Below are 6,000 nucleotides of genomic sequence, written 5' to 3' on the forward strand. Positions count from 1 at the left end.
ATAGTTTCAGTGGAACCGCACTCTTGCCCTCGAACTGGCGAAGACAAGTCAGCAGTGACTGCGCGCGCGCTCGTAAGCTGCGCGCACATGGCGACCGAGTCGATCTCCATACCGAGAAAAGCGATCCTCTGCACGGGGCAGAGTTTTCTCTTCTCCCAGTTGACCCGAAGGCCCAGACGAGCTAGGTGCCAGAGCACTAGGTCCCTGTATTCGCAAACCTGGTCTCGAGAGTGAGCTAGGATCAGCCAGTCGTCGAGATAGTTCAGGATGCGCCCGAATGGGAGAACCGCATACTGGTATGCCCGCCCCTCGAAAGCAAGCCGAAGAAACGGTCTGTGTCAAGGTAAAATGGAGACATGGAAGTAGGCGTCCTTCAGGTCGATCGCTGCAAACCAATCCTGTGGCTGCACACACTGGAGGATGCGTTTGGCCGTGAGCATCTTGAACGGCAGCCTGTGAAGGGAGCGGTTCAAGACGCGCAGATCGAGGATTGGCCGTAACCCACCCGATTTCTTCGGTACAGTGAAGTAGGGGCTGTAGAAGCCGGAGTCATTTCAGCTGGAGGGACAGTCTCGATCGCACCCTCTGCCAGTAGGGTGGCGACCTCCGCTCTCATGACAGGGGCATTGCCACCGACCATAGTGAAGCGGACTCCCCTGAAGCGGGGAGGAGACCGCGCAAATTGAATCGTGTAGCCGAGCCTGATGGTTCTCGCGACCCAGCGGGACAGTCTGGGAAGCTCTAGCCAGGCTCCCAGAAACTGCGCCAGCGGGGTCATTCGAACCACAGACGTACCGTCGGTGGTGCAGCAAGGCGGAATGACTGGCCCAGGCGAGGGTGGCATAGCGGCCCTGTGCGGGGGCACGGTCATTAGCCGCGTCCTGCCAGAGGAGGCCAGGAGAGGACCAGCGTCCCACGGGGGCGTGCTCTGGCAGGGGTCTGGCGACAGAGGGGGATGAGAGGAGCGTGGCCCGTGGGCGGCGCATGCTGTCATCCGAGAACTCTGTGACAGAGGGGGACGATAGTGGCTGGACCCGTGGGCGGCGCGCATTATGGTCCGAGAACCCTCAGGTCACCCTGGCCACCAGCCGAAGTACAGCCTCTCGGGGAGACCGTAGATAGGGGTGTGGATGAGGGGACTCTCGCTCGAATGAGCTCATTGAGTCTCGACCGTAGCATTGAGATGGTCATGTTCCCGTAGTGAGAACATGAGTCATCCACAAGCGCTGCTTATGCTGCGAGATCAATGCCCAAACACACAAAGCAGCGATTGTGCCCATCAGAATTGGAAACATTGCGACAGCAACCAGAAGTGCACGGGCGAGGAATCTTTAAAAAGACATGCCGTGTGCAAGCTCTTTTTGTGAGAGGAAAACTCTGCGGATGCTGAAGCAACCAGGGAGAAACACACTAACTGGCAGATCACTGCACAGATCAGCAGGGTAATGTGCACTCGCTGGAAATCACCGTCACACCAACACCGGAGAGTCGCTCATCTTGAAGGGAAAGGTAGAGAAAGAGTAAACTCAGGCTTTGGCTTTTGTGGAGTGAAGAATGCTCTCAGCTCCGAAGCAAAAACATATCTGCATGTTGCCGGTGTACTTCCTTATATACCCTCGAGGTGGGGCGGAGTTACGCTATGCAAATTCCGCAGACCCATGGCATTTCATTGTAGCATTTTCATTGCCATCGTTTTGCATACTCGAAGGTGGTAGGCTTTCTAAGCGAAACCCCATTCGTCGTCACCGATGTAACTCGGAGTGACCACGAAAGGGAACAAAGGTCTATCAACTCTTTATGCTCCTGAGCATGAACCAGACCTTTTCTGTCCACTAAGGATGATTTTAAAAAAGAAAAGAAAAAAAAGAAAGAAAAAAAAGGATAGTTTCTAATAGCTTTAAACTTTATTATTGTGCCTTTAAATGTTTGTTATTTCCTCATTTTAAAGAATGTTGAAACTACATTTCCCTACTCAGACGATCCCTATCCAAAGCTACTCTCGATGCGCCGAGTTGCGCCGAGTTGCGCTTAGGGAAAACATCTTTGTTGGGAATCTGGAAAGGTCATCATCTCGATTGTCACATCAATTGCCTTGAATTGATGGCTGTATTTCTGACCCTGAAGTACTTCCTCCAACAGTTAAGGGGCTACCATGTCCTAGTGCAGGTGGACAACACTTCAGTAGTCACCTACATAAATCTCCAAGGCGGACTGCATTCGCACTGTTTGAAAAGGTTCTGCTTTGGAATCAGGACAAGTTCCTGTCCCTCAGGGCGATTTACATTCCTGGGCATTTGAATGTGGGAGCAGTCTTTCTGTCAGGCTGTGACACACAGGGAATGGAAATGCCACCCCGAGATAGTCAAACATAGTGATGCACCGATGTGAAAATTGTGGCCGATACTGATAACTGATATTTACCGATGTCGATATCTCTGTATAGAAAACAAATTTTCTTTAGTTTTGAATTGTTCTGTTTAAAAGTACACATTTCAAGCTTTCTATATATGTCCCAGGTCTGTGAGGCAAGTAGGCTACCTTACAGGCCTACGCTGAGTTTCGGTTCATTTATGAGACAAGCTCCAGGTTCACGCGCCGTCGCCTCCGTGTCGTGATTAAATATTTTCTACTATATTTTCTACTATCTTCTACTATACTTCTTATTTATTAAATCCAGGCAATTGGTTGATGAAACATTGATTAAAATTAAGATACAATTAATATAAAACGAAATTAAATTTAAAGACAGGCTTTGTGCTTTCTGTTTGAAGTGTCTGTGAAAGTTTTAAAGCAGTCTTTTAGTGCCGCTTTCAGAGCGCTCACGTCCGTAAAGGAGAACTGTCCCGTCGTAACATTGTTTTTTTTGTGTGAAATAGATTTCTAAATAAATGCGACTTATAGTCCAGTGCGACTTACAGTATATATGTTTTTTTCCTCTTCATGACGCATTTTTTGACTGATCGTTTTTTGAACTCGTAGATATTCGAATATATTCAAATACATTGCTTGATATTTGATACCCGTTCAAATTAGATTTTTCTCAAAAGTGACAGCTAGTATCAGGCAGAATGTAGTTATATGGTCGTAATAGGAATTGCAAAGAACAGCAGTCGTCTTGCCAAACAGTCCAGTTTGGCTCAATCCATATATTTGGCGACATAGTAGAAATTAAGCTAACGTCCTTCGGGCTATGCACGTACACTTCCAGGCCAGGTCAGTAGCCTATACAGTATCGATCGGCTGCAGCTTGCTTTTACTCTAAAGTCTTGATGTATTGTCACCCTAGTAAAAAAAAACAGCCTATGTGGAGGTGGAAAAATATCTTCCTGGACCTTGAGTGATAAGAAGAGTTTTGTTTCACCATTGAATGGATGAAAAGCACGCTAACAATTAAAATATCCACTGTAGCTGCAGCCCAGCTTTATTCTAACGTACACGTAGCACGTACACGTAGCAAGTGTTCAGCGTGTGTTGACGTGAACCATGGACATAATTAAAAGTTTGTGCACTGGGATTTTGTTGGGATTCACTTAAAGGCAGGGTAGGTAGGTTTTTTTGAAAAAAAAAATTCCCAAATTTGTTTAAACTGTCTTTATATACCAATATATAATTAAAATGTAAGTGCTCTGAAAAAAGAGAGTATAAAAATCGAGTGTCTGTAGTCCTCGCAGGACTGCAATAAACACAGCTACTTATTCCATTCACTCCCACCCCCTCCCTTCTGGGCTCCTTCCAAAGCCACGCCCCCAAAACACATGACCATATCGGCTGATATTATATCGGCGGCCGATATATCGTGCACCACTATATGTGAGTAATGACTGGTGTAAACCGTAGCTACACAGACACAATCTGCTGCCCCGATGTTAAAGTTTTGTTTGAAATTGAGACCATTGTATTTAATGGTGGGCAGATTGAGGCTTCGTGGAACACTGAAACGGTAAACTCAAATGTGCTGTATTGTGTCGAGACTTCGAAATAATCCGACACCCGTCTCCACGGGGGACCCCTAGTGGTCAGAACAGCCAAACATGCATAAAAACACTTATCATAAAAATCTATTGCATTATATTTATTTTTTATTGAAAGTAAAATCTTTCAAATGCAATTATCTAATCATCTAATAAGGTTATCAAGTGTCCATATGTTCTTTTATCAATTCAGGGTCAGGGTTTGTTTGTTTGTTCTATGAATGGCTCAGCTAAACAGGCCAATAAGAGACTATTAGCTACCATTATTCATTTTAATTATACTAATGTCTAATTAAAACTTCGACAAATAACTAAAACTGTAATAGACTGTAAAACCCATAGACACTTGTTCATTGGTTCTTCTCATTGACTCATGATTCATGGGTTGACAGATCATCACCACCAGCGGTGAACCATTGAAATTTCAAAACCGTTATGAATGTTATACGTAATGAAGCCTTGTTTAATGAAATCCTGTGACTCTGGCAGTTTGAAACACGCTCCTAACCATTCAGAACAAAAGCTCGACGCTTCATGAAGCAGTGTTTTGAAATTGCCATGACTAATTTTATCTACCGACTCCAATGGAGTTTGGTAGCGTTGTTGTTTATGCGGCCTATGTCCCACCTAGTGGAAGTGCAGCGAGAGCAGCAGAGTGTATCACGCACTGTGTTCATCAAGCTTTTAACACTTTCCAACTATATTTATTACTGGACAAATTGAAACGGGTGGATGTAAATACTTTTATTATAAAATGATACTTACTTTTTTTTTAACAGACAGAACCCATCAGGTGGTAAAAGGTTAATAAGATGATATCTGATTCTCATTATCAGTACAGGATTCCCTCAAGTGTGTGTGTACACAATGGTTGTGTGAGCAAAAACATTAACAATTGCAATGTGAATTTCAGTGCTGATACTGCTATTTTTATTTTGTATAAAGACGTCTTGTCTTGCCACTCTGAAATGAACCAGTCTGTAGAGTGGTGTGATACCCACCACATAATTGTGAATTTAAAGGGGTCATGAACTGGCTTTTTAAACTTTAAAAAAAAAAAAGTTTTATATTGTTGTATGATGTGCCGCATTGAAGACTTGGAAGTAAACGCCCACTGCTATGATTGGATAACAGTTTTGCATATGAGTTTCATGTAATGTGTGAATCGGTGGGCGGGGTTAAACAGGCAGTGTGGAAGTAGGCGTTGATCTTCTTCTGTGGAGGTGGTGATCCCTACTTTGAAGAACCTGTCGTTCACTTTGTCAGCTTTTATTTGACTAACAAGGAAGTTTTCAGTTCTGAAACTTGCATGATATTCTTATAGTATGATGACCTCTTATGTCAAAAGCTTTTCTCAGTTCATCACCCCTTTAAAGAAAACTGTGATGATATTCAATCCATGTCACTGTTAAACTTGCATCATAAATATTGTGCATATTTTCAATATTTAAATGACTTCAGGAAAGATGTAAATAAAACACAACAATAAATCTAATAATTGCACTTAGTGTTAGGTACGTGCCACCTAATATGGCCTAATAGTCCTAGGAAAGCAACTATGTCATTTTACATTGCAGTCATTTAAATGTAAGTACAGTATTTATTATAGCTGTGTGTCATAGCCTAATACAGTAGTGAAATATGGTAGCCTACTGTTGTGTATAGGGGAAAAGGTAGAGGAATTACTATGATCAAAATACATTTTCGACCCTTCTTTAGCAAGCTAAACAATTTATGACCATATATTTTGTCATATATTTTACATTACATGTTATAAATGTAAATATATTTCACACTTAACATCATATATTTTTTTTATATTTCAGAATATATTTCAAAATGATAAATATAAGTGAACAACAATGCAAATATATTTCAATGTATTTGGAATATATGCCACATTCCCACATATATTTTTGACACTTTAAAATATATTTCAATATATTTTTTTTCTGTATGGGAAGTGCCACCTAATATGGCCTAATAGTCCTAGGAAAGCAACTATCTGTCATTTTACATTGCAGTCATT

The sequence above is a fragment of the Abramis brama genome, assembly GCF_963993115.1.
Source record: "Abramis brama genome assembly, chromosome: 22".
Taxonomy (NCBI): Eukaryota; Metazoa; Chordata; class Actinopteri; order Cypriniformes; family Leuciscidae; genus Abramis; species Abramis brama.